Source organism: Canis lupus, chromosome 3 (assembly GCF_003254725.2).
Source record: "Canis lupus dingo isolate Sandy chromosome 3, ASM325472v2, whole genome shotgun sequence".
Taxonomy (NCBI): Eukaryota; Metazoa; Chordata; class Mammalia; order Carnivora; family Canidae; genus Canis; species Canis lupus.
In genome coordinates this window covers 52,599,386-52,626,795 of record NC_064245.1, presented here as the reverse complement: position 1 = coordinate 52,626,795, position 27,410 = coordinate 52,599,386, and the positions used below count along the sequence as shown (strand labels likewise).

The 27,410-nt window shown below is 44.3% G+C and overlaps 2 long non-coding RNA genes across 3 annotated transcripts; one reads left to right on the top strand and one right to left on the bottom strand.

Moving 5' to 3' along the window:
* Positions 1–1,075: 1,075 nt before the first annotated feature.
* Positions 1,076–27,410, bottom strand: LOC125754871 (uncharacterized). Its single transcript, XR_007409885.1, has 3 exons — positions 26,488–27,410; positions 7,431–11,645; positions 1,076–1,755 (listed from the first exon to the last, which is right to left on the bottom strand). It is a non-coding gene; the product is annotated as an uncharacterized LOC125754871 (long non-coding RNA).
* LOC112653412 (uncharacterized) lies at positions 8,725–26,158 on the top strand. 2 transcript variants are annotated; one of them, XR_003132164.3, is made up of 4 exons: positions 8,725–9,143; positions 20,706–20,887; positions 25,714–25,776; positions 26,007–26,158. It is a non-coding gene; the product is annotated as an uncharacterized LOC112653412 (long non-coding RNA). The 2 variants fall into 2 exon arrangements; XR_003132163.3 differs by having other exon boundaries at positions 8,726–9,143; positions 26,004–26,158.

Genomic DNA, 27,410 nt, shown 5'->3' with positions numbered 1-27,410 from the left:
ACAATTTAGTGGGGTGGGCAGGACTGCAATCTCCCTAATGGATCCATGGCCGGACCAGAGAAGACTGAAGCTGATCTGGAGGCCCCATTTCCTAGGAATCTACCCATCCCCCTTCAGGAGAGGGGAACTGTTGCTTCACAGGCCCGGGCTGGGCTGAGCCAATGAGGCCTGGACCCGCGAATAGGTACCATGAGGAAAGATTTCTATCACATTGTGAACCCCAGAAATGCCAAATGGTTCAGAAGTGGAAGGCTAGGTATTCTGCTTTTAACTCATTCTTCAAAAGCATAGGTCAGATGAAAAATATTTTAGAAGGTGAACTGTGATATGGGATGAGAGACAGTGCTGGAGATGGATGGGGGTGATGCTTATTTTCACAACAGTATGAGTGTACTTACTTAATGCTGCCAAACTGTTCACTTTAAAATTGTTAAAACACTAACTTTTATGATATGTATATTTCACTACAATTAAAAAAAGAAGGATGTGAAACTGTTGTTAGCTTGAAAGCATGTCAGGCCAGTCTCATTTGAGTCTGAAGAAAGGTTTCCACATGCTCCAAGAACACCTGCAGACTGTGGCCACCCAACTTTTGAGGAAGGCATTGTCTTTTCCTCAAGCCTTACAGTGACCCACCCAAGGGGTTAGAAATAAATCTTAAGGAGCCTGACAGATGTGCCTCTCTTCTCACTCTTTCTAGCTATCCTTAGGTACATGAGACAGGATTTTCTTTATCCACTAATATTTGGAGATGCATGTGAGGAATGAACCAATATATCAGGTCCTAGGTCCTGACTCAGGAAACATTTTTTACCACCACATTTTAGGACTGATGAATCATTTTACAAAATCACAGCTGATGTGACTGTGTGGAGTTTGTAGTGGAGAATATAGGTATCCAACCTCAGAGAGCCAGATAATGACCCAGAAAAGGCACTTTGGGCAGAGATCCCATAATGCTCCATCTAGGGGTCCCAGCAGTATGCTAGGAGCACAAGAAGCCTCAGGAAAGAAGGGACTTCCTTGCCTGGAGTGTATCTTAAAAACTCACAGGAGTAGATCATATTGTGTTTTTATTAAAAACATATAAATGTCACTTTGACAACCTGTATACTGATACTGGAATGATACAGATTAACTTGGTTCCTGCCCAAGGTAAGGTGACATCAAATTTGTGAAGCACTCCATATTTTTCAGTAGTAGATAATTGATAATTGAAAAGTAAAATTAAAGAAAACAATCCAAGGGGCACTTGGATGGCTCAGTGATTGAGCAGTTGCCTTTGGCTCAGGGCGTGATCCTGGGATCCTGGGATCAAGTCTCACATCAGGCTCCCTGCAGAGGGTCTACTTCTCCCTCTGCCTGTGTCTCTGCCTCTCTGTGTGTCTCATGAATAAATAAATAAATAAAATCTTTTTAAAAATTATTTTAAAATAAAATAAAATAAAAAAACAATCCAGTTTGGGGGTTCCTGGGTGGGTCAGTTGGTTAAGTGTCCAAGTCTTGATTTCAGCTCAGGTTGCAATCTCAGAGTTGTGAGACTGAGCCCCACCAATCTTCACACTGGGTGTGGAGGCTGCTTAAGATTCTCTTTCTCCAGGCACCTGTGTGGCTCAGTTGGTTAAGTATCTGCCTTTGGTTCAGGTCATAATCCCAGGGTCCTGGGATGGAGCTCTGGTCAGTTGATTGGGCTCCCTGCTCAGTAGGGAGTCTGCTTCTCTCTTTTTCGGCACCTCTCCACCCCTCGGGGTCTCTCTGTCTCAAATAAATAAATAAAATCTTAAAAAAAAAAAAGAGTCTCTCTCTCTCTCCCTCTACCCCTCCTCCCTTAAAAAAATCCAATTTACAATAAAAACAAAAGACAGGAAATACTTAAGAGTAAGTTTAACAAAAGATTGCAAGACTTACACACTGAAAACTACAAAACATTCCTGAGGGAAATTTTTAAAGGATCTAAACACATGAAGAGACATACCATGTTCATGGATTAGAACACTCAATACTGTTAATTCTTCTCAATTGATTTAGAGATTTAATTCATAAATCACAACCTCATAGGCTTTTTTATAGAAATTTACATGCTAATTCTAAAATTTATGCAGAAAAGCAAAGGATCTAGAATATCCAAACCAATCTTGAAAAGAAGTTAAAGACTTACATTACCTTACATCAAGACTAAATATAAAAAAAAAAAGACTAAATATAAAACTACATTAATCAACATAGTGTGGTAATGTTATAAGAAAGAACTAGTAAATCAAGGAGCAGAACAGAGAACTGAAAATAGACTCACACTTATTTAGTCATTTGGTGTTTGACAATGGTGCCAAAGCAATCCAAGGGGGAGAGAAAAACCTTTTCAATAAATGGGGCTGGAATAACTGGATATCCAAATAGAAAAAAAAATGAGCCTTAACTCCTATTTTACTCTATACACAAAAAGTAACTCAAGACAGATCATGAATGCAAACATAAAAGCCAAAACCATAAAGCTCTTAAAAGAAAACAGAGAATATCTTTGTGGCTTGAGAGTAGCAAATGTTTCTTAGGAAGGCAATAGCTGTAAGTTAAAAAAACAGATAAATAAGACTTTATCAATAGTTTAAGCTTATCAAATACATTATTTAAAAAAAAAAAAAAAAGGCAAAGGATGCCGGACTGGCTCAGTCAGTAGAACATACAACTCTTGATCTCAGGGTTGTGAGTTGAAGCCCCATGATATATATGCATAGAGATTACTCTAAAAGAAGAAAATCTTAAAGAAAAAAAAATAGGCTAGCTATAGACTGGGGCCAAATTTTGCAAAATATATCTGAAAAGAACTGGTATTCAAGATGTATAAAGAATTTCTACAACCCACGTTCCTGAGTGGCTCAGTTGGTTAAACATCTACCTTCAGCTTAGGTCATGATCCTAGAGTTCTGGGATCAAACCCCACATCTGACTCTCTGCTCCACAGGGAACCTGCTTCACTTTCTCCCTCTGACTGCTGCTCCCCCTGCTTGTGCTCTCTCTCTCTCTCTCTCTGAAAGAAACAAACAAACTTAAAAGAAGAAGAAGAAGAAGAACAAGAATAAGAACAAGAACAAGAAGAACAAGAAAGAAGAAGAAGAAGAAGAAGAAGAAAGAAGAACAAGAACAAGAAGAACAAGAAGAAGGAGGAGGAGGAGGAGAAGAGGGCAGTGCCGGTGGCTCAGCGGTTTGGCGCAGACTTCGGCCTGGGGTCTGATCCTGGAGACCCGGGATCCAGTCCCGCATTGGGTTCCCTGCATGGAGCCTGCTTCTCCCTCTGACTGTGTCTCTGCCTCTCTCTCTCTCTCTCTCTCTGTCTCTCTCTGTCTCTCGTGAATAAATGGGTGAAATCTTAAAAAAAAAAAAAAAGAATTTCTATAACTCAATAATAAAAAGACAAACAACCCCAGTGAAAAATTGGCAAAAGATTTGAACAAGTACTTCCCAAAAGATAATATATGAATTGATAATAGGCATGCAAAAAAGACAATGCCATTAATAATCAGGGCAATGCAAATTAAAACAATAAGATACTACTACATAGGCAACAAAATGGCTAAAATTTAAACGACTGACCCCCACCCCTCCAAAGACTAATGATCATAATGAGCAACCAGAACTCAAATATCGTTATTGGGAGTATAAAATAATACAACCACTTTGGAAAAGGTCAGTTATCTTATTTTTTAAAAGATTTTATTTATTCATGACAGACAGAGAGAGAGAGAGAGGCACAGAGACATAGGCAGAGGGAGAAGCAGGCTCCATGCAGGGAGCTCCACAGGACCCCAGGATCACTCCCTGGGCCAAAGGCAGGTGCTAAACTGCTGAGTCACCCGGGGATCCCCAGGTCAGTTCTCTTAAAATTAATTATACACCAACCCTATGACCCAGCAATTCTACTTCTAAGTATTGACCTGAAAGAAATGAAATTATGTCCACAACAAGACTTGAACAGGGGCATCTCGGGTGGCTTAGTGACTGAGCATCTGCCTTTGGGTCAGGGTGTGATCTCAGGGTCCTGGGATCAAGTCCTGCATCCAGCTCCCTGCAGGGAGCCTGCTTCTCCCTCTGCCTATGTCTCTGCCTCTCTCTGTGTGTCTCTCACGAATAAATAAATAAAATCTTTAAAAAAAAAAAAAAGACTTGTATAGGAATGTTTATAGCAGCTTTCTCATAATAGCCAAAAAGCTGGAAACAGCCCAGACATTCATCAATAGGAGATTGGGGAACAGTGCTATGTTCATAAAATGGAATATTACTCCAAACAAAAAAGAACAGACTACTGGTACGTGCAAAACCATAAATGACTCAAAACCATTATGTTGAGTGAAATAAGCCTTACACAAAAGAGTATATTCTGTATGATTCTATATATGAAGTTCTAGAACAGGTAAAACTAACCTATTGTGGAAATAATACAAACAGTGGTGTCCTCTGAGAGATTGGGGGCAGATATTGACTGGGAAGGGGCATGAGGAAATGTTCTGGGGTGATGGTAGGGGTCTATATCTTGACAGAGGTTGGAGTGTACAACTTTATGTATTTGTGAAAATTGGACACTCTTAAGATTCTGTGTTTCATTGCTTATACATTTCACTTCAAAAGACTATAAATAAATGGGTGCGTGGCTGGCTCAGTTGGTAGAGCATACAACTCTTGATCTTAGGGTCATGAGTTCAAGTCCTACATTGGGTATAGAGCCTACTTAAAAATTTTTTTTTAACTATAAACAAGTAGGGATCCCTGGGTGGCTCAGCGGTTTAGCGCCTGCCTTTGGCCCACAGAGTGATCTAGAAGACCCAGGATCGTGTCCCACATCGGGTTCCCTGCTCCATGCCTCTGCCTGTGTCTCTGCCTCTCTCTCTCTCTATGTCTATCATTAATAAATAAATAAATCTTTAAAAAAAACTATAAACAAGTAATACTGAGCTCTAGTTAAAGATAAACATACTGAAGTAACTAGGGGGAAGTACCTGATGTCTACAATTTACTTTGAGATGCATAGAAAAATAACATGTATTTATGGATGGATAGAAAAGTAAAGAGATATATGATAAAGCAAATATAATAAAATATTAATAATAGAAATTGGGCGATGGGTATAGGGATATTTTCATTATATTTGAAATTTTTAATTAAAAATGTTGAAAAAAGACATAGCTATTTCATGGAGTAGCATATAAAATCTGTGTGAACTTTATATGATAGAACAGGAATGTTCCAGACAATTCTTGAATATATTCCCTTTATTGGCCTGAAGTGCCCCTTCCTCCCAACACTTAATCATAGTGATTTTTTTTCTTCTTCTTTTCTCTTGGGAAACAAGTCTAGCAAATTGTGCTGGGGGCTCTTGTTCTCTCTGTAACCAGAGATTCTGCTTCTTGGCAGTTTTAATTTGCTACTGAAGATTCAAGAGAACTGCCCACTGTGCTTGTCTAAAAGAGGTAATCAGTTATAGTTGACTATTTGGATGATATCAAGGCCTCTGGAGGACAAATCCTTCAGCATTCCCCAAGTGGAGATACAGAAGTAACCCAAGGCCAGAAGGCCCAGCACCTGGCAATAGGCACTGTGCAGAGACTGACTTTAGTTTGGAGCTGAGGTCGTTGGAAGGAGGAAGCCTTTTATCCCAGCCCCTAGGGGAGTGAAAGGAAGAGTTGGGGTGGGGTCTGCTGAGCCAGTACCAGGGAGCTGAGCATAAGGGCATCAGGCCAATGCGACCAACCCTCCCAGGTCACAATGGCACCTCCCTGCCTACTGGCCCGCTGGCTTCTACTACCAGGTTGGGTGATTGCTCAGTTAACCTGAAAGCACAGGGACCAACCTGAGCTGCTCTTGCCAGAACTGGCAGGGCTTGGAGTGGAGTTAGGGCTAGCTGAGAAAAGGTAGTTTTCACAGGCAGGGCCAGATGAGGAAAAAGATGAGGATGACTTGCTGGAGGCCAGTGGCAGCCTGCCCTGGTCAACCCATCCTGTCAACCCTACCCTGTGATTAGTGTCATAACTGTGAGTCGTAAAGATGACAGGGAAGGAGAGGTGATGAATAGGTGTGCAATGTCCCCACAGGCACCTACAGGCCTGGAGTCCTTGCATCTGAGCCTCCCTGACCTTGTGGGCATTGGTCCTGCGTCACCCCCAATCTTATGTCCTTACTTGTTATGTCTATTCTTCGAGTGTCTTTGTGTGTTTATCCTGATTTCTTTTCCAAAAAAGTTATCTGTTATTAAAAAATAATATGTACTTATTATAGAAAATTCAGATAAGCAAATTAAATAAATTGAAATAATCACCCAAAGGTAACCTCTATTAAGCCTGCAGTGTGTTTCCTGACAATGTTTATTTCCCAATGGGTATATACCCAATTTAAAAAATTAGATTATAATATGTGTGCTGCTTTGTAGCCTGCCTTTTCTACTTAACAGTGCATCATGAAGGTCTTTCCTGGTCATGAAATACAAGGAAATAATGATCATTTTCACCAGATGCTTAGCATCCCAATAACATGGATGTGTACTAAGTTGTTTAATCTCCTCTTAGTGGACATTTAGATTCTTAAAGTATTTTGCTATTATAAACAGTACTGTGATTATAGACATCTTTGGACACAAATCTGCCCTTGTCCATGATTTCCTTTTCTCACAAACTCTTTCATGTGGAATTATTCTCTTAGATGGAAGGTAGACTGCTTTAAAGTCTTTGTTGACTTCTTTTTTTTCTAAATGTAATGACATCTGATGTGCTTCCTTGCTCAGAATTCTTTCCTTCTTCTAAGAACAGCCTTTTGTTTTTCCTTTGGGAGCCACACCTCCCCTACTCTCTGTGGCCCCTGTGGGCTGTCAGTGACTCTATGAACCTCTCCTCTACAGGGCTGAATATCACTTGAGGTAGCCAGAGTATTGTCTTACTCTAACTGCAGTGTTCAGTTCAGAGATGTGCATAAGACCCAGAGTTAATTATAGTATTCCCTGAGACTTTAGATGAAGCTTTTGTGCAAGGCGGGATCTTTCTCTCCCTTTTGGACCAGAAGTCACAAAAATATAGTCTTGAGGCTCTAGGAGGCCATCTTCCCTGCCACGTAACTGGAGTCTCATGAGAGCAAAGCCAACACAGTCAGGGAAAGTCAAAAAATAGGAAGTCAGAGCCCTGATGACCTTCCCCAAGCCCCTGAATCCTGCTGTGCCTGGAGCCATCCCTCCCTAGGTCTTCCCACTTAATTAAGTCAATGAATATCCTTTGTTTGTTTAAGCTAGTTTTGTATCAGTTGCTGTCATTTGTAAGTGGAGTCCTGAACTATGCTCAACGCTGTCCTCCTGAAAAGTGATGCAAATGTATGATCCCAATAGCATGGGATGAGAATGCCAATTTCTAAGACCCTACTCCTTGCACCCACTTAATAGTATACCATGGATTTCTCACCTTGTCAGCTAGGCAGCCAGCTGTTCTGAAATGCTGTGGGTCATGAAGCTGCGAGAGGGACACAGCATAATCCTAAATAAGTGAGACCAAAGTTGGGAGCTGACAAGGTAAACCTATATTATGAGAAAATTATTCCATAGAATTCTTTACAAAATGAGAATATTCACAGGCTACAGTGAGCATGGTAGTTAATGGATAGGTGGATCCTGCACAGATGTTTATTATGTTTAAGAAAAAGTAATCAACAATTAAGAACAAAACAACAACAACAATGCAGAGACATTTGATTGCCTGTGTCTTATAGCATAAAACTACAGAAACTTAAAAGTTGAGGTGGCAAACAAGCATGCCATAGGCTGTATCCAGCAGAGGAGCATGGTTTACTTAACTTGTCCACTGCCTTTAAAATATTTGGAAAAGGGTACACCTGGGTGGCTCAGTCAGTTGGGCTTCTGGCTTAAGCTCAGGTCATGATCCCAGGGTCCTAGAATGGAGGCCTGTTTCAGGTTCCCTGCTGAGCAGGGAGCCTGCTTCTCTCGCTCTCCCTCTGCTGTTTTCTCCGCACCCCCGTCCCCAACTTGTGCTCTCTGGCTCGCTCTCTCCTTCTGTGAAATAAGTAAATAAAACAAAAAAAAAATAAAGGCTGTAATTGATTATACAACATGGAATACATGGATACTTACAAAAGGAGAACACTTTGTTATTACAGTAATCTCTCTGCCCCTTATCTGTGGTTTCAGTAAACTGCAGCCTGGAAGCAGATGATGCATCATCAGGTCAATAGTGGCCTAGTGCTAAGTCATGGAGCCTACGTCATCCACTTCCCTTCAGCTCATCACGCAGGTGTCTTATCATCTTACATCATCATAAGAAGAGTGAGCACAGGGATCCCTGGGTGGCGCAGTGGTTTGGTGCCTGCCTTTGGCCCAGGGTGCGATCCTGGAGACCCAGGATCGAATCCCACATCGGGCTCCCAGTGCATGGAGCCTGCTTCTCCCTCTGCCTGTGTCTCTGCCTCTCTCTCTCTCTGTGTGACTATCATAAATAAATAAATAAAAATTAAAAAAAAAAAGAAGAGTGAGCACAAAACAATGAGATATTTTGAGAGAAAGATAGAGAGACTGCATTCACATAACTCTTATTACAGTACATAACTTATATATAGTATATTACATAGAGTATATTGCTCTTATTACAATTGTTCTATTTTTTTTATTAGTTATTGTCATTAACCTCTTACTGTGTTATTTTATAAATTAAACTTTATCGTAGGTATGTATGTATAGGGAAAAAACATAGTATATGGGGTTCAGTACTATCCACGGTTTCGGGCATCCTCTGGGGGGCTTAGAACATGCCCCCCAGGAATAAGGAGGACTACTGGATTGGCCAAGGTTGTTACACCAACTCCTTACTCTGAGAAATGTTCATTAAAGCCAAAACACGATGCATTTTTTTTCTGCCTTCCAGTAGGAACCAGTACTGCCAGTTTCAGGATGACCACATAGTCCCAGCTGATGACACAAGAATGCTCTTCCTTACAGAACAATGCCAGCTAATAAAAGTCAAAGACATAGCATTAGAAAACACCCTCTTGCAATCCCTAATAAAGGAATTGATTCAGGCAAGGAGTATCAATGGATGCTAAAACCACTAGATAAAATGTCTCTGGGGGCAATGGTGGATCTAAGGAAGAAAATGCAAAGTTACAAGGTAGGGAATGATCTCAACCTAGTCTTTCATCTGACATCTGTACTAATAGGATGGCATGCTTTCTGAGGTCATGGATTAGGCAGTCAGCGTCACCCGAGATACATTCTTGCCAAAATGCGAAAGTAAATTTAATCAAACCTTTAGATCTAACTTCCAGTTTGCAGAAAATGCAGAAAATAAAGGAACAGGTTAAGTGACATCACAAGGAAACGATCAGACCTATCTAGATAAATAGGACAGTCAAGACACTGGTCTGAGTTCTTCAAATCAATGTCAGTAAAAACACACACAAAAAATAGCAAAACAAAACAATGCAGGTCTCTTTTAGATTAAAGAGATTAAGCCACATAACAATCAAATCCAATTCTTAGTCCTCAATTGGATTCTGGTTTGAACAATCCATCTGAAGCATAATCTTTGGGACACCTGGGTGGCTCAGTGGTTGAGCTTCTGCCTTTGGCTCAGGGCGTGATCCTGGGGTCCTGGGATCGAATTCCACAACAGGTTCCCCGCAAGGAGACTGCTTCTCCCTCTGCCTATGTCTCTGCCTCTTTCTGTGGGTCTCTCATGAATAAGTGAATAAAATCTTAAAAATTAATAAATAAGGAATAGAGAAAGAAATCTGGGGAAAGACAAAGCATTTGTTAATTTTAAGTAGCTTTACTTAGAAAAGTATCTGTTTTGAAGAGTTGCCTATTGAAGTATTTAAGGATAAGATACTTTATTAGCTTCTCTGATTTTGTTGCATTAAAATACTTAACCAGGATGGGGCACCCTGGCTGGCTTGGTTGGTGGAGCATGCTGCTCTTGACCTTGGGGTTGTGAGTTCAAGCCCCATATCGGTGTAGAGATTACTTAAAAAAAAAAAAAAAACTTACACAAAAAAATGCTTAGGCAGGAAAAAAGTAGATGAAACATTGAAAAATGTTAAAAGTGTTAAATCTGAGTGATGAGTGTATTTGGATGTGGGTGTTCATTATACTATCATTCTATTTTGTTGTACCTTTGCAGTTTTTTATAATAAAATTTTTTTTATCATATCGAGAATATTTGGCCAATTATTGTTAAATCTGGATAGTTCACATAAAGAAATCCACAGAAGGGGCAGCCCCGGTGGCTCAGAGTTTAGCGCCGCCATCAGCCCAGAGCGTGATCCTGGAGACCTGGGATGGAGTCCCACGTCGGGGTCCGTGCATGGAGCCTGCTTCTCCCTCTGCCTGTGTGTCTGCCTCTCTCTCTGTGTCTCTCATGAATAAATAAATAAAATATTAAAAAAAAATAAAAAGAAATCCACAGAGTATCTGGCCACCAGTTCCATATTTCCAAATGGAAACATCTAGAGAGTAGCTTCTCCATCAGTCCCTCTGTCTCCAGCACATCCTGCTTCTGTTCACTTCCTTCACTGATTTAGCTGCCTGGCCCTTGAAGGCATCTGCATTTGCCTACAAAGACCCAACCAAACCCACCAGCAATAATTAAACCTTCACTTCTCATTTAAACTAAGGCTCCTGGGAAGGAGGCAGGACCAGCTTTAGGAGAGCAGAGTGAGAACCTCAGGATCCAGGCATTGGGACAGGACCCAGGGCCCTTTCTCAAGGTAGTGCAGTTAGCTCTGGGGGTGTCTTAGTCATGTGATGTTAGGTTACTGATTATGTGTGAATATTTATCCTTCCTCTTGACTGCCCACAAACACTTTTCGAATGTTTTAGGATGGCCTCCACCTTCTATGTCTCCCGAAAGTAGAAACTAGGAACGTACCTTCCCAGCTTCCTTTGCAGTTAGAGCATAGCTGTGTGACCAGTGTCCACCAATCAGATGCAACCTGATAGCCTAACAGTTGGGGAGTGAGTGCCAGTTTGGGGGCGGTAGTGGCAGAAGCATCCAGCTGCCCGAAGCAAGCAGCAGCAGAGCTAGGTGCCCAGCATCAGCCCTGTGAGTGCCCATGCCTGGCCATGATATCCCCTTACAGCAGCTTTTTAAAAAAAGATTTTATTTATTTATTCATGAGAGGCACAGAGAGAGAGAGAGAGGCAGAGACATAGGCAGAGGGAGAAGCAGGATCCCTGTGGGGAGCCTGATGTAGGACTTGATCTCAGGACCCCAGGATCATGCCCTGAGCTGAAGGCAGATGTTCAACCACTGAGCCATCCAGGCATCCCTATAGCGGCTCTGTCTTGTCCAAGCTCTCAAACCCAGCCTCACATCCTCCTGGTGCTTCTTAGAGACATCCAAAACCTTTTTCTGCTTACATCTGCCCCAAGGAGTTCTGTTTCCAACCAACAGCTTTGAGTGTTTGCCACCTAATCTCTCCAGACCTGTGACTGAAGAGTGAAGAAGACGTTGGTAGAATGCAGCCAGAGCGCTTTTCATCCACGTCCTCCATGTCCCAAGCCCTAGTCATTTGGGGAGTAAGCCCCCACAGAGATGTGAATCCCCAGGGGTCTGGGGTGGCATCATTAAGACGGCTGCTGAGTGAGGGAATCACTCTTCCACTGGTGAAGTCTGGAAAAAAAAAAAAAAAAAGAGTACTATCTTGTCTACCTTGGCAATTACCTTCATGTTTCTTGGCACAGAAGACTTAGTCTCCTTAATTAGATCATACAAAGGAGAGCTGACTGTCTTCTAAGACAACCCAGAAGATTTTCCCTGGGCCCTGTTTGAAACTTAAGAATTTTGTGTGACGAATACTTCCTTCCGGATGCTCTCAGAGCTCAATGGATAGTATCACCTAGGTCCTAGGACCCTATGAACCTTTGATCCCCAAGATTCCCAAAGACCAAAGTGCACTACATGTGAGGGGCAGGGAGGCGGGGAAGAAAACAACACCCATAAATTCAGAATATTGAGAAAGAGTTAACCAAATCAATTAACCGAATGATATATAGCAGCCAAGTCTAAACAGTGTGTTCTGACTCAACTCTATTGATGCCATTGTGGGGATGAAACCCATGCATGTCCTGGGCCTCAGCCATCCATCCAGAGGCCCCTCACAGCACTCAGTGGGCGGTAGGGCAAGACTCCCACTCCCCGTGATTCACTGCATTTTCTGCTCTCCCAGCCCAAACTCCTCCTTAACCCCCTGTGTCTACCCACGTTCCTGCCTTTCTCTGGGACTTGAACCAGGAATGTAGCTCTCCAGGCACATGTGGAGACAATCTAGTAGCCAGCTGTACCCAAACTCAGGCGTCGTCACCGGGTGACTTGGACCATAGATGATAATAATAAATAACAGCCAGCATTTCAGTTTGCCACGCAGTATTCTAAGAACCACAAATCAAGTGTTGGTTTAGTGTTTTATTGATCGTCTAGCCTTAAGTGATGGGGAAATGTTAATAATTCATATTAAACTTAAAAGTGTGTTATGTTGGGCCACCCGGGAGGCTCAGATGGCTAAGTGTCTACCTTCCACTCGGGTCATGATCTCCAGATCCTGGGATGGAGTCTCATATTGGGCTCCCAGCTTAGTGGGGAGTCTGCTTCTTTTCTCCCCCTGCTTGTGCTCTGTTTCTCTCTCTTTCTCAGATGAATAAATAAAAAATCTTAAAAAAAAATGTATGAGGGCACCTGGGTGGCTCAGTCAGTGGGATGTCTGCCTGTGGCTCAAGTAGTGATCCTGGGACTCTGGGATCGAGCCCCCCATCAGGCTCTCTGCTTCTCCCTCTCCTTCCCACTTGTGCTCTCCCTTGCTCTCTTGCTCTCTCTCAAATAAATAAAAACTTTAATTAAAAAGTGTGTTATGTCTGTGGCCATTACACTGTGAATTACATGCGTGCATACACACTCACACCCAGAAGCCTGAGGAAATATTCTCCCACCATTCAAAAATAATTACCTGCTTTAACCAAGCAGCAGCTCACGTTACTGACTAGTGAGTGATGTTCCAACATGTCTTGGTTGTTTCATTTCCTCTTCCTCCTTCACATCAATCAGGGAAGTGTCCCTCAACATTTACATTAGAACGACAACTGTCGTCACAAAGAACGACAGCTGTGTCTTGGCTAGGGATACAAGAGTTTGGCAAAAATCAACAAAAGCATTTTGTGTGAATTAATTATGTAGAATTTACAGGAAAGAGGTTTTATTACTATTTATAAAAGAGTGCCATACAGTCTTTGTATCAGTAAAATGTACCTATAGATGCGTGCTTACATTTTTCCCTACATCCTCTGAGGACCCTGTGATTTATCTTCTAATCTCTTGGGCGGGGGGCAGCAGCAAAGCGCAAGCTCATGCTTGCTCTGTCTCTCTAACGTGCTCTCTTTCAAATAAATAAAATCTTAAATCTCTAATCTTTTCAAGTTAAAAAAATCTTAAAATAAATAAAATCTATATATATGGCAGCCCCAGTGGTGCAGCAGTTTAGGGCCACCTGCAGCCCAGGGGGTGATCCTGGAGACCCTGGATCGAGTCCCACGTCAGGCTCCCTGCATGGAGCCTGCTTCTCCCTCTGCCTGTGTCTCTGCCTCTCTCTCTCTCTGTCTCTATGAATATATATATATATATATATATATATATATATATATATATATATAGTGTTTAATCTTTTACTTAGTATTCAGTTTTTTTAGTTTTTTCCCTAGAAGACTTTCAGGTGTTTCATCTACCACATTCCGGTTTTCCACTGACATGCAGGCACAGGGGGCCTGGCTAACCCAGGAAGCAGGCTTTGTTTATTTGTTTTATCCATCCACCCCATGAGGACGCACTGGGTCATCCTGGTACAGAGAACAAATTAGTGGATGGTACCTAATTACTGTGCCATTTCCTGTCTTCTCATGAAATATGCGTGGATTTAGAGTGTGAGGTTTGGGATAGCTACATTGTTCTGAGCTTGTTGAGTTTTCATTTGGGGAATGGTAGGGGTGGCTTTGGTTTGGATGTGAATAATTGTTGCCATCACCATCATCATCACTGTCATTGTCACCAGCATCGCTGTCATCACCATCACCATCACCACCATCTTGGTTCTCCTCCAGTCCCACTCAGTTTGGGAAGAGCAACACTCCACGCAAGGGGAGCCATTCATTTTAATCAGCAGCCTTGGCTCATTGGTAGCAGCTGGACCCCTGTCTTAGTTTGCTAGGGCTGCCAGGACAAAATACCACAGACTGCGTGGCTTAAACAACAGAAATTTATTTCTTACAGTTCTTGAGGCTAGAAGTCCAAGATCAAAGTGCCGGCCAGTTTGGTTCCTGGTACAAGCTCTCTTTGTGGCTTGCAGCTGGCTACCTTCTCACTGTGCCCTCCCGTGGCAGAGAGAGAAAGCGAGCTCTCTGATGTCTCCTCTTATTAGGACACTAGTCCTATTGGATCAAGGTACCGCCCTTATGACCTCATTCAACTTTAATTGCTTCCAAATGCAGCCCTGCTAAGAGGGCTTCAACATTTGAGTTTTGGGGAGGGATACAATTCAGTCCCTCTGACCAGGAGGCCCAGCATCAGCTAGAGAGTTGGACAGACTCAAGTTCAAAGTCCAGCTCTGATACTTCTTTTGTAATATATTTCACCTTTCTAACCCTCAGTTCCCTATTCTGAAAAGTATACATTAAGTCTTATTTCAGAGCATTGTTGTAATTAGTATGTAGCAAAAGTGTAGAAGGCAGCTTGCACAACGCCTGGCAGATCTCAGGGGATCAGTATAGTTTCCTGGATGATGCCACTCAAAGTGTGGTCCTTGGACCAGCAGCATCACCTGACATCATGATAGAAAGGCAGGATGTCAGGTCCCATCCGAGACCCGACAAGTCAGGATCTGCATCTCACACCATTCCCAGTGATTGGAACATAATTTGAAGTTTGAGAAGCACTGAAGTAAATGGTGTGACTTGCCCCTGCTTGGTCAGGAGGGGTATTGAGAATGTGATGATATAATTCAGGGGGACTAGGGGAGGAAGCCAGGGCCAGGCAGCTCTGTGAGTTCCCTTGGCCAGTGCAGGAATACTGGACTGAGGAATGGAAGGGTGCCACGCCTAAGGAATTGGGACCGCTGAGGGCTGACCCCAGGCAAAGCTCCCAGCCATTCACTTGCATTGTCCAATGGGCATTGTCCAACTGGCTGAGGTCCCAGCCACTGGGCTGCTTCTTGAGGGGCCTGCCTGTGGCTTAGGCCAGTGGTCACTGGCGGTTACAGAAGGTGAGTCCTCAGCCAGCTCCGTTCTGGTCTGAACTCTTAGTTGTTCACAGAATCTGCTATTTCTCCCTCACCTCTGGGTCTTCACACCTGATGTTCTCTCCACCCTCCCCCTTTTCTGCTGGCTCCTTCCTATTCATCCCCAAAAGTCTGGCTTGAAGGCCACCTTTCCCAGGAAGTGGTTTCTACCCCTCCTTTTTTTTATTTTAAGATTTTATTTATTTATTTATGAGAGAGAGGCAGAGACATAGGCAGAAGGAGAAGCAGGCTCCATGCAGGGAGCCCGATGTGGGACTTGATCCCAGGACCTCGGGATTATGACCTGAGCCAAAGGCAGAAGCCCAACCACTGAGCCACACAGGTGACCCTCTACCTCTCCTTAACTGCCCTGCCTGGCCTGCTCATCTCCTGCTCTGTACCCTTGCTACATGCATGGCTCAGTGGACATGCTTCCCCTTTCCACCTTCCCTTCTAGTTTTTTAGGGAAAGTCTAAACAGTTTTAAGTTAAGAAGGATGCACTTAGGCTGGAATGCTGCCTCTGCCACTTCCCAGTTCTGTGACTTTGAACAAGTCTCTGAATTTCTAGCAATTTCACTTTCCTCATCAGTGAAATGGAGACATGCTTCCTTTGAGAGTTAAATAAGGTACAGACAGGACTTTGCAGCTACTACCAAGGGCACGAGAAATATCATACTTGCTTATTCTCTTGAAATCAGCTTTTACCTGACTCCCAACAGACTGGAGGGACAGTCAGTCTCAGTCCTTCCCAGGGCCTCCTTCTCTCCTTCCCCCACTGATCCCCCTCTGCTCACACAGTAATCTTGGCAACTTTCATGACATGTGGAGAATGGAAGAAGGATCCTAGATCTTGAGTCCCACTGTGGATGTCAGAGATTGGCAGCCTTGAGCGTGTAGGATAGTATAGTGATTAAAAGGGAGACTCTGGGGTGCGTCCCACCTCACCACACACCAGCTGTGTGACTATGGGAAATTCACTTGACCTCTCTGATCCTTAGCTTTCTCACTTTTATAATGAGGATGGTGATAGTACCAACCCCACATAGTTGTTATAAGGACTCAAGCTGATCCATAGAAAGCACTTAGCAGAGTAAATATAAAGTTCGTGGCACCTGGAAAAAGTTAATCCAGTAAAGTTTTTTTTTGTTGTTGTTGTTGTTGTTTTTAAGATTTTACCTATTTATTCATGAGAGACACAGAGAGAGGCAGAGACATAGGCAGAGGGAGAAGCAGGCTCTCTATGAGGAGCCTGATGCAGGACTCAATCCCAGGACTCCGGGATCAGGACCTGAGCCAAAGGCAAACATTCAACCACTGAGCCACTCAGGTGCCCCTAATCCAGTAAAGGTTAATTATTATTATTATAATGCATGATGTGAGGTCAGTGAAAATGAAAATGATTGCCCATTACTGATTATGTAGCCAATCATCTTGCTAAGTTCTCTTATTATTTCTAATAATTTGCTTGTGGATTCATTTGGCCTTCCATGCAGACAATTACATCATTTGCAAGGATGGTTTATCTCCTTCTTTCCAAATCCTTTTTCCTTTCCTTTCATTTTATGACCTGACCTCTGGCACAATGCTAAATAGAAAAGGTGGTAGCGAGCCTTGGTGATCATCATCTGGATTTTTTAAAGATTTTATTTATTTCTTTGACAGAGAGATAGAGCCAGAGAGCACAAGCAGGGGGAGCAACAGGCAACGGGAGAGGGAGAAGCAGACTGCCCCCTGAGCAGGGAGCCTGATGGGATGCGGGGCTCCATTCCAGGACCCTGGGATCATGACGTGAGCCAAAGGCAGACACTTAACCGACTGAGCCATCCACGTGCCCCCTTCATCTGGATTTTAAGAGATGTTACCTATTTTCCCTGCAAAGAATGATGTTTCCTCTAGGTTTTCATAAATTAAAGTCATCAGTGTGTTTATATTCTTTCTTACCTGTTGACCTTCCCTCTCCACCGGACTTCAGACCTTTGCCGACAGGGAAGCACCTGCCATGAACTAGACTGTTTCCGCAGGGTTTCATTTATTAGAGGACTGATGTTAGCCAAGGCTCCAGGCTTCCTTCCTTATCTTGAGGCTGCATGGAGTCCAGCCTTCAGTTGCACCCCCCACCCCTATCTTACCCTCTGGCCCCTCTTCTGGTTGATTATAAGAATTTCGGGGAAAACTTTTGGTGTAGAAAGCTTCCTGTGTCTTCTGTACTATCACACATAGCCACCACCACAGCACTTCTGACTCTTCATGTGTGGGGTTCCCCCTACCAAGCAATTCTCTGTGACCCCAGTAGGGTGTCCTACAATTTGACTCAATCCTGGACACCATCTACCTGGAGGTAGCCTTGGATCCCACAGGTGAAGGGCTCAGCCCCACGAGACTGCCCCCACCGCAGGTATCAATCGCAAGACATATTCCCCAGGTTACCCACACCTTCTGCCTGGCTTAGCTATCAACCAGATGTTCCTGTGACCTCTTCCCCCATGGATTCAATTACTTGCTAGAGTGGCCCACAGAACTCAGGGAAACACGTTTACAGTTTATTAAAAGACATGACAAATGATGCAGATGAACAGCCACATAAGAGACGTATAGGGCAGGGACTGGGAAGGTCCTGAGCACAGGAGCTTCTGTCCCCATGGCGCTGGGATGCGTGACCCTCCCCGTGTGCGTGTATTCACCAACCTGGAAGCTCGCCAGACCCCCCCATTATTGGAATTTTATGGAAGCTTCCTCACATAGGCAGGATCATGTCCAACCCCTCTCCTCTCTCTAGAGGATCAGTCGCTACTGAAAATTCCAAGTTTTCCATCTTCGATTGGTCTGTCTGGTGAGTGGCCCCCACCCAGAAGCTATCCAGGAGCCCACTCAGAGTCACCACACTAGAACAAGAGACACTTCTATGACTTAGGACATTCCAAGGGATTTGGGAACTCTGTGTCAAGAATTAGGGTCAAAGACCAAATACTAGAACAAAAGATGTTCTTCGTGCTCTTATCACTTAGCAATCTACAAGGTCTTTGGGAGCCCCAAGTTGGAAACTGGAGCAGAGATGTGTCTTTCTTTCTTTCTTTCTTTCTTTCTTTCTTTCTTTCTTTCTTTCTTTCTTTCTTTCTTTCTTTCTTTCTTTCTTTCTTTCTTTCTTCTTTTTAATGTCCCATCTTTACCTTACTTTCTTGTCCAGGAGTCGATGACCAAAGGAGTCATTACCCAGACCCAGGGATCAGGGATCAGGTGTCAGCTGACCTCTTCCTTAGATGCTGGCTTTTTTTTTTTTTCTTTTAAGAGAGAGAGAGTGCACTTTGGGGTGGGAGAAGCCAGGGAGAGGGAGAGAGAATCTTAAGCAGACTCCATGCTCAGCATGGAGCCCAATCTGGGGCTCGATCTCACGACCCTGAGATCATGATCTGAGCTGAAATCAGGTCGGACGCTTAACTAAATGAGCCACCCAGGTCCCCCTGGACTCTGGCTTCTAACCTCAAGCCAAACAAGGCCCCAAGTTAGATCCACCCAGAAGACTGGCCTAAAGGTTCCTTGGCATCTTCCATAGAAGTAGGAAGGTTTTATCCAGCTTTTTTTTTTTTTTTTTTAAGTAGCACAGGGCTCAAACTCACAACCCTGAAATCAAGACCCAAGCTGAGATCAAGAGTCCAATGCTCAACCAACTGAGCCCCCCAGGTGCCCCCCAGATTCTTATTTAGGACCTTTCCCCTTTCTAGGGAGCTCCAACAAGCCAGGGCCCTGGGTGGGGCCCAGTGATGCTCTGGGGAGTCTGGCTTCATCACACTGCTGATAATAAACAACCCCCTTTCTCCAGGTTTTTCATCTCTGAGACTCTTTCCCACCCCCACCCCCACCCCACACACACACACACTGTTCCCCTCTCTGCCTTCCTTCACCTTGAAGTCTCATGGCTTACCCTTCCCCAGATGCCTCATCAGCATCTCCCTATAACTGGCAGGGCTCAGGCAGCCACTGCCAGTCCCCAGAGGTGAAGGAGACACGCTCTCAGGCCGTCAGGCTGAGCCAGCACCTTGTCCCACGCAGCTGTACCCACGCTAGCCCAGGTCTGCTCAGACTTCCAGGTCTACTCAATTCCTACTTTTCTGGAACTGGCTTTCTCACAACTCCATGTACCTAGATCTCCCAACTTCGTACATAGGGAGAGACAGATATATCCACTCCTAGACAGACACACACTTAATAAAGAAAACAAACCCCCCACAGGGTTGTGCAGGGCGGTGGGGGGGGGGCACAGTGGGCAGCTAATGATTATCCATCCCAGGTAAGGGGTCTGGGACATGGAGGTGCCCTGGCAGAGTCCGGGCCCTGGGGACTTAAACTTTTGGAAGCCCTGCCTTACATTATATAGAACATTTTAAAGGACCCCTCACACATACACATTTTACATTAAATAGACATTTGCCATAAAATTGTTTTAAATTATGTAGGGACAAAACAAAAGAGGCACTGGGTGGCTCAGCGGTTTAGCGCCTGCCTTTGGCCCAGGGCATGATCCTGGAGACCTGGGATCGAGTGCTGCGTCGGGTTCTCTGCATGGAGCCTGCTTCTCCCTCTGCCTGTGTCTCTGTGTCTCTCTCTCTATCATGAATAAAATAAAATAAAAAACCTTTAAAAATCTTTTTAAAAAATAAAAATAAATGATGTGGAACATTTCTTTCTCCTCTTTTTGGTACCAAAACATATTTTAAACTTTCATTGCATTTTCATATGTAAAAAAAAAAGAGAGATAAAGTATAATAAAATACAAGTCTACAGTACTCACCCGCTTAGAAGTAAAAAGTTACCAAGATAGTTGAAACTCTGTATACGCCTCCCCTCCCTTGGAGGAATCTACTGTGCTGAAGTGGGAATGTACTATCTCCATTCATTTCTTTAAACTTTTTATATATAAATATTTATATTTTTAAAACAGATTTAATTTTTTTTGCATTTTTCAACTCTATCACAGTGATTGACTAAAATTATTTTTACAGTTTTTGCATTTCAGATTATTTGGGTGTTAAAAATTACTCAAATTATAATTGGTCTGATTTCCTATCATCACTGCAATTTTCATAGGATGAGAAAATCTAGCCAATAAATGAATTTCAGATGTTATTAAATGTTTACAAACAGTTGGGTTTTTTTTAAAGATTTATTTATTTGAGAGACAAAGAGGACACAGAGGGAGAGAGAGAAGCAGACTCCCTGCTGAGCAGGGAGCCCTGGACCCTGAGATCATGACCTGAGTTGAAGGCAGATGCTTAACTGGCTGAGCCACCCAGGCGCCCCCAAACACAGTTTATAATGTTAAAATAATAGTATGTTTTGTGAGCATTTAACAAAGCATTCACTAATTTTGACTTCACAGTTTTCCTTTCATATTTTGGAGCCAATCATTTTTTTCTAGGTTTTACGAATATTTCTGTGGATAAGAAAACCTGGCAGGCCTTGTGCTGTGTCTAGAGTTTCTGGGGTCACCACAGAGCAGGAGCAACAAAATGAGGTTGCCACCTTGGACCACCCACTGAGCAGCGACCCCACCCCCCACCAGAAGCCTTTCACACCTATGAGTTCACTTACCCTTGTCAGGTGGGTGCCCCCCCTCCCCTTTCCAGTAGAGCAATAAGCATTCCTGGGCCAGATAGAACCGGAGCTGGGATTTGAACCTAGGAGTCTGAACCCTTCTTCATGCTGCCTTCCGTTTTCGAGCCACACGTGTACATACATGGATGTGAATTTTCTCAAAATCCTTGCAAGGACCAGGGATCATTAGCCCCATTTCACAGGAAGGCAAACTGACTCAGAAACGCCCAGATCACACAGTTGAAAGTGCTGGCATAGGCGGGATTTGAATTCACATCTGTGTGAATCCAAAGACTGCCTGTGCTTTTATTTTATTTTATTATTTTGTTGTTGTTGTTTTTTGTTTGTTTTTTGCCTGTGCTTTTAAAGACACCAAGCTGCTGCCCCTCCCAAACTCGCCACTTCGCAGCCAAGCTGAGTGCCCTCCTTGCCTCTTGCAGGGGGAGGGTCCTGCAGGTGTTAAGGGGAGGGTTAAGGGGGCACCAGAGGCCTCACAGTGATGCTCTGCCCCTGTTAGCTGGAGGCCCCTGCCATTTATTTGCAGATGCTTGCCCCTTGTTCCCTCCCCACTCTGCCCTCTCCTCTTCCCCCATCCCCCACAACCCAGGGTGGTGTGTAGGTGGTTGGGAACAGGCTAGCTGTTCCTCAGGCAGGCGATAGTCTCAGCTGGCTGCCTCTCCTCCCCCGCAGCTCCCTTATCTTGGGCCATCAGAATCTCCCATGCTTTGGCCACCCCCCCACAACCCAAGGTCACCTCCAAAGGATTCAGCGCTTACTCATTGCACAGGCCCCCTTCTGCTTGAAGTGGGGGATGGTTTTAAAGAGCCAACTCCCATCCTGGAGTTCTCCACTTTCCATGCCAGGGCACTAGGTCAGAGTGACATGTGGATTGGAAAGGACAATGGGTTACAAACTAAGATTTTGCCCCAGGCTCTGAGCCTCACTCACTGGACAACCTTGGGCTAGTCACGTCCTCTTTCTGGGCCCCAGTTTTCTCAACTGGGAAGAATGTGGCTGGATCAGGTAGTTCTCCAAGGTCTTTTCCTTCTAGGAGTGTGTGTGACGAAATCTATACCCTGCACTCCTTGTTGAGTTTGTGACATATATTTTTTTCTTTAATTAAGAATATTGGCAAGCCTGTCCCCTACCATCCCAGGATGAAGTCTCACGTCTCACTGTTCAGTCCTGGGAGGAGTCTAGAAGACTAAGAGGAAACCCATACCAAGGGGAGAGGCAAGAGCAGAGGCTGAAACAGGAAGGCAAAAGGGAATCCCAGGGTTTAACTTCGGCAGGGCACCAGAATTAGAAATGGAGATTTTGAGAAATGAGTCTGATGCACAATGAAAGTCAAGCAGCCTTGTTTGGGAGCACTGGTTCTCAAACTTTAGCTCACCTCTATATCCCTGGAAGGGCTTGTAATGTAGGGTGCCGGGCCCCACCATGGTTTCTGACTCAGCAGGTCTGGGATAGAGCGGTTAGTTACCTATTGCTGCATTTTTTTTTAATTGAAGTCTAGTTGACACATAGTGTTACATTAGTTTCAGGTGTACAATATAGTGATTCACTGTATACGTGAAGCTATGCTTACTGCAAGTGTAGCTACCACCTGTCACCATACAACGCTATTGCAGCACCATTGACCATATTCCCTATATAGCTCTACCTTTTATTACCGTGACTTATTCATTCCATAACTGGAAGCCTGTATCACCCACTTCCCTTCACTCATTTTATCCATCCCTCCTCCCCACCTTCCCCTCTGGCAACCATGAGTTTATTCTCTATATTTCTAGGTCTGTTTCTGATTTTTTTTTTTTTTGCCTTACTTTGTTTTTTAGATTCCACCTATAAGCAAAATCATATGGTATTTGTCTTTCTCTGTCTGACTTCTTTCTCTTAGCATAAGACCCTCTAGGTCCATCCTATTGCTGTTCTAGCAAATCACCACAAACTAACTGGCTTAAACAAAAATCAATTATCGTTCTGTGCTAGAGGTCAGAAGTTCGAAGTGAGCCTCAGTGGGCTGAAATCAAGGTGCTGCAGGTCTGTGTTCCCTCCAGAAGCTCTTCAGGAGGCCGGTTTCTTTGCTTGTCCCAGTTTCTGGAGCTCCTCCACCTGGCTTGGCTATGGCTCCTCCCTCCATTATCAGAGCCCTCCTTCCCCTGGTCTACATCCCCCTCTCTGACCCTAACACCCCTGCCTCCCTCTTTCACTTATAAGCAACCTCTTGATTACACTGGGCCCACTCAAATAATCCAGGATAATCTCCCCAGATCAAGATCCTGAATTTAATCCATCTGAAAGTCCCTTTTGCCAAGTAAAGTAACATTTTCACAGGTTCTGGGGATTAAGAATGGGGACCAGTATGCTACATACCACAGGTTCCAATAATTTACATTTCTAACAAGCTTCCAGATGAGGCTGACGGCTGCTGGTCTGGGGATCATGCTTTGAAAACCACCGCTTTAGAGTTTACAGAGAATGGGATCCAAATGAATCGAAGCCTCGCTGAGAAGTGGGTGTCTAGGGGTAGAGATGGGTAAGGAGGGTTTGGGCTGACACTGGGGGAGATGATTTCTCTTTTGCTGCTCTGACCCCAAATCCAGGAAAACCTCCAGGAAATGCATAAACAAGACATTCAAAGTAAAATTGGTGTTTCCTTTGGATGTGACCATGGAGAGACACCCCAGAGTGAGAGCAAGTGGGCTGAGCCAATTTAAGTGGGAGGTGGGATAGAGGATAATGAAATCTTTCTTCACATGCCTGGGATGCTGCAGATGGGCCCCCATAGGACCCTTGTAAGATGAAATTCCAAAGGTCCAGATAGCTCTGGGAAGGTTCATCACCCTACAGACTCATACTTTTCGAAGCTACTGCCTGGAGCCTTCCCATTTCCTCTCCTGATTCTATGACGCTGTAAACTCCTCCTTCCTAAACCTCTCCTTTTCCTTCTCTTCCCCTCCTACCAGGTCCTATCCAACTTCCAGGACAGACTTCCTTCTGGAGCACTCCACAGATTTCCCTTCAGTGTTTTACCACATCCTCCGATTGTTGAACATTTTCCCTGACCACTAAGAAGAGTGCTCATTTTATTTATTTTGTTTGTTTTTTACTGATTTGTCTTAGGTCTTATTTGTATCAGAAAGGCCTAAAAACAGAAACCCCAATGACCCACATTTGACATTAACTCCCCAACTAAAAGAGGCCTGTCTGATCCAACCTCTTCAGTTCACACACAGAAATCGTGCTAAGGTCCTGTGTTTGTCAGCAGCAGGGCAAGACAAGAGTCTTGCCACTTCTGGACCAACTCTCTTTTAGAATCATCTTCCTGGGGCACCTGGGTGGCTCAGTCCATTAAGCATCTGACTCCTGATTTTGGCTCAGATCATGGCCTCAGGGTTGTGAGACTGAGCCACAAGTCAGGCTCCCTTCTGGGCATGGAGCCTGCTTATTATTCTCCCTCTCCTCTGCCCCTTCCCAGCTCCTTCTCTTAAAAAAAAAAAAAAATTCTTCTTCCTTTGGTTCTGGGGATCAAACCTGGACCATAACTAGGGTGACCCTAGTTATCACCAAAACCAGAGAGTAAGAGAGGGCATTATTAATAATTACACCAGGACAGCAGGTGTAAACAGGCCTGCCTTGGGCAAATGGGACACATGATCACTCTAGCATGACAGCTGAATGCCACCCACTTGTCCACCAGGAAAGCTTCGCCATAGCCTTATGACTAAAGGGACCTGAGAACTTGTTTTTACTCTCTGAGCCCAGTGAGGGGATGGAGGACCAGCTTTGAGGGTCTGGTCTTCCCAGAGATTTCCAGGGTGCCCTAGAACTGGCTGCTCTGTAGGTGGCCTCCCTACCCACTTAGAGCTGTGTACAGATAAACAGAGGCCCCATTTTACTCTTCCTGCCTAGCACAGGGCAAGTGCCCTGCTGTGCCCAGCAGAGCTCCGGTTTTGGGTGCTTCCCTCTGGGTGATACCCACTGAACCAAAGCTCTATGTTGTCAAGTTTGAATCTGCTAGAGCACTGTCCCTCCCCCTGCCTTTTTTTTTTTTTTTTTTCTCACTTGCACAGGTTGGAAATACAGGCAGGAGGCTGAGATTTTTCTAACAGAAGGATCTCTAGGCAGGCCAGCCTGGGCTTCTTCACTTGACAGAAGTGTTCCAAGAGGGCAAGCCCCATGCACACATGCTTTTCACGCCTGTGACTGCATCATCTTGCTAGTGTGCCATAGGCCTATGCCAATCCCTGCTTGGGCCCCCGTCATTATGAGAAGAAGCTTCACCAGACAATGAATTGGGGCAGACTGTACCAATCAGTAACAAACACACAGACCAATGCCAACTTATGATGACTGCTCTGAAGTAAGTGAGCAGGAGCTGAGAGAGGGTCAGAGGAGGGACATCCATAGGTCAATGGGGACATTGCCCCTGCTCCAGCATTGATGACCTCGTGGCCTGCTGTGGACCCCACATTTTGCTAGTTCTTCCAACAGATCCTCTGTTCCCACAGTTCCAGGGGGCCCTAGGCTTGTGTCTCTGCCTACGGTTCCATGCCAGCAGAGCCTTGCTACCCATCCGCTGCCTTCTGCGTCTGTACACCCCACCCCAGTGGGACCCTTCTGTGGTCTGCACCTCCTTGTTGTATGATGCTTAGGACAAATAATCAGCTGCAGTTGTGTCTCCCTCCACAAGGAGTAATGGTGTTGCTATTGAGTCACTTGGGGATAATATTCATGAGGTGCCCTGCTTATGGTAGGAACTCACACAGGGATTGCTAAACCTCGTATTTCCCATCTTAATGTTAATACATTCTATCTCTTCATCTTAGAGTCAACTACCTGCTGGTGAGCTCGGCCTAGGTCTTAGCAGAGTTGCCTGAGAACTAATGGAGGTAATTTACAAGCATGAAAACCCCAGAAATTTCTGCAGAAATTCTCATTCCTCGTAGACAACAGGTTTTGCCACTCATTTGACTAATGCGTGGGGCAAAGCAACGTGGGCACGTTAATCCCTTTAAAAGATCACATAACTGTAGTCATCTTTATTCTCACAACATCATGTGGTCACACTAAACCTTCTTTCCTTGATTTACTCTTGCTTTTGGGTGCTTTGTTCCAGCAGGAAGAACACCAGCTCTGAAATCTGACTACTAACTGCAGCATTGTGTCTTCCTCATTTCAACCAGGGAATAATGGTCTTCAGCTCACAGAATCATGAGGATTATATGAGGTAGTATATGAAAAGGATCTGTCCTGTAGCCAGCTCAATAAATGTAGGTCTTATTGCTTTTATCCCATTATCTTTCTTTTTCCTGAGACTATGCAATTTTGTGTGGGGCAAAGTAAGCAAGCAAGTAAGCCAGAGTTTCTAGTGTCCATTACTGCATAGCAATCCCCAAATGTAGCACCTTAAAAAAATATTTTTGGGGGGAGGCACCTGGATGGCTCAGTGGGTTAAGTATCTGACTCTTGATCTCAGCTTAGGTCTTGATTTCAGGGTCATGAGTTCAAGCCCTGCATTGCCTCCATGCTGGGGGTGGAGCCTACTTTAAATTTTTTGTTTTGTTTTGTTCATAATAGGTCAGAAATTTGAGAAGACTCACCTGGAAAGTTCTTGCTGAGGTTCCCCCAGGTGGTTGTTGAGTGGGGCTGTCACCATCTGAAGGCTCAACTGGGCTGGATGTCCAAGATGATACACTCACTCAGCTGGCAGTTGATGATAGCTCTTGGTTGGGGGCTCCATCTAGCACTGTCCAGTATGTGGGTGGTTGGATTTCTTATATGGGGGCTGACTTCCCCACCAGAGTAAGCATCTCAAAAGGACCAGGACAAAAAAGACAGGGCTAGTTTTAGAAGTCACAGAGCATTCACTTCTGTTATACCTTACCTATGGAAGCCTGCTCCGACTCAAGAGAGGGGACACAGACTCCACCTCTCCAGGGAAGGAGTGGCAAGGCTATATTGTCAATCAGCACGTGGGATAGGAGAAACTATTGAGGCCATCCTGGGAAAATGCAATTTATCACATCTTCCAAATTCATATGTCAATCAGGGCTTTTTAATCAGACAGGATTCTTGCTCATATGCTACAGAATTTGGCTCTGGTTAACTGAAGCAAAAAAATTTGGTAAGGCCTTTAGGGCTCACAATTTATGGAGGCTGGAGGGCCAGGATAGGCAAATGGCCCAGAACCAAGGAGTTCTGGAAGCCTGGGCAGCAGGTATTCCCACAAAGGAGGAGCATAAGGACTGCCCAATACAAATAGCCTAGCCCATCACTGCTAGAATACGTATGACCTCTAGGTGCCCAGATTCCTTGCAGTACTCTGAAGAACAAAGCCTAGGAAAAGTGAGTTGATGGGTTGAATCACATGCTTTCCTTCTAATTGGGTCAATGTAGACAGAGGGAGGACCCACTGCTACATTTTGCTTTCATGTTGGGAAGTTGGGGCATCCTTTTCAGAGACTATGCACAGTGGGAGACTCTCCAAAGGAGAGGCAGGGTACTATGGGGCAGGGGAAGTAGA